This window comes from Pseudoliparis swirei, chromosome 2 (genome assembly GCF_029220125.1).
Source record: "Pseudoliparis swirei isolate HS2019 ecotype Mariana Trench chromosome 2, NWPU_hadal_v1, whole genome shotgun sequence".
In the NCBI taxonomy this organism is placed as follows: Eukaryota; Metazoa; Chordata; class Actinopteri; order Perciformes; family Liparidae; genus Pseudoliparis; species Pseudoliparis swirei.
Window position 1 is genome coordinate 7906568 of NC_079389.1, and position 950 is coordinate 7907517.

A 950-nucleotide genomic window follows, 5' to 3' on the forward strand; every position below is an offset into this window, starting at 1 on the left:
AAAGTTGAGCACCAGTAATTCAAGAGGAAGCCCTTAACATTCATAGAAAAGACAGGTACACGAGAGACTATAAAGTAATGACATGTACACCTTTGACTTGAACCCCCGCCGCCCCCCTATATCTAATTATACATCACATTTATTAAGTTGTATGCATTGAGAATAAAAAGGAAACGGGCAAACACTGCCTACTGCTGATGTCAGTATACGTGACTGCACATCACGTGTCACTGCAGAAACAGTTGTCTTCATGCAACAAAGAAACTTATCCCTGTAACTCAACTAATAGTAATAAAAGATTACATGAGTAATTATGTCAGCATTATGACAATTGCATATCAAAAACAGGTGCAATAATAGAAAATGAAAAACAAGTAATTTTGTCTTTTAAAATAAAATACTAAGAATCCCTACTTGTTCTTTAGGTTTTTCAATAATACCAATGCACATGGGACATAGTTACACGAGTCAATTTGTATCATATGTTACATCATATGATGAGATATCACAATAGATAATGAGCTAAAAAGCTGCCGTGATCTTTTTTTCATTTGCATTCATGAATATACTATACGTGGACCAAGCTTCAAAGATGTTGAATATGCTTACGTCTGATTATTGGCTACACTTCATATTTAGCAAGCACGGCATTATCTGTAAATATTAAATCTAAGATACTGTGATGTCGAGCAGCTCCCGGTATGTGAGAGAATGATAGTGATTTTAAATTGATAGTTCAATTGTTCCATAGGCTCTAGTGCACACCTGAGGTAGTGTTAATGGAGGCCATCAGTGTTCTGCTTTACGTTTAATTAGAAAACAGAATCTAGAGCCAATTTATTAACACACATATTATCACTAGGTTTATGATGCAGTTCAATACTTGAACTTGAACATCATAATTTGATGGTTCTGCTGACATGCTAGATGTGACACACCGACTGAATGTA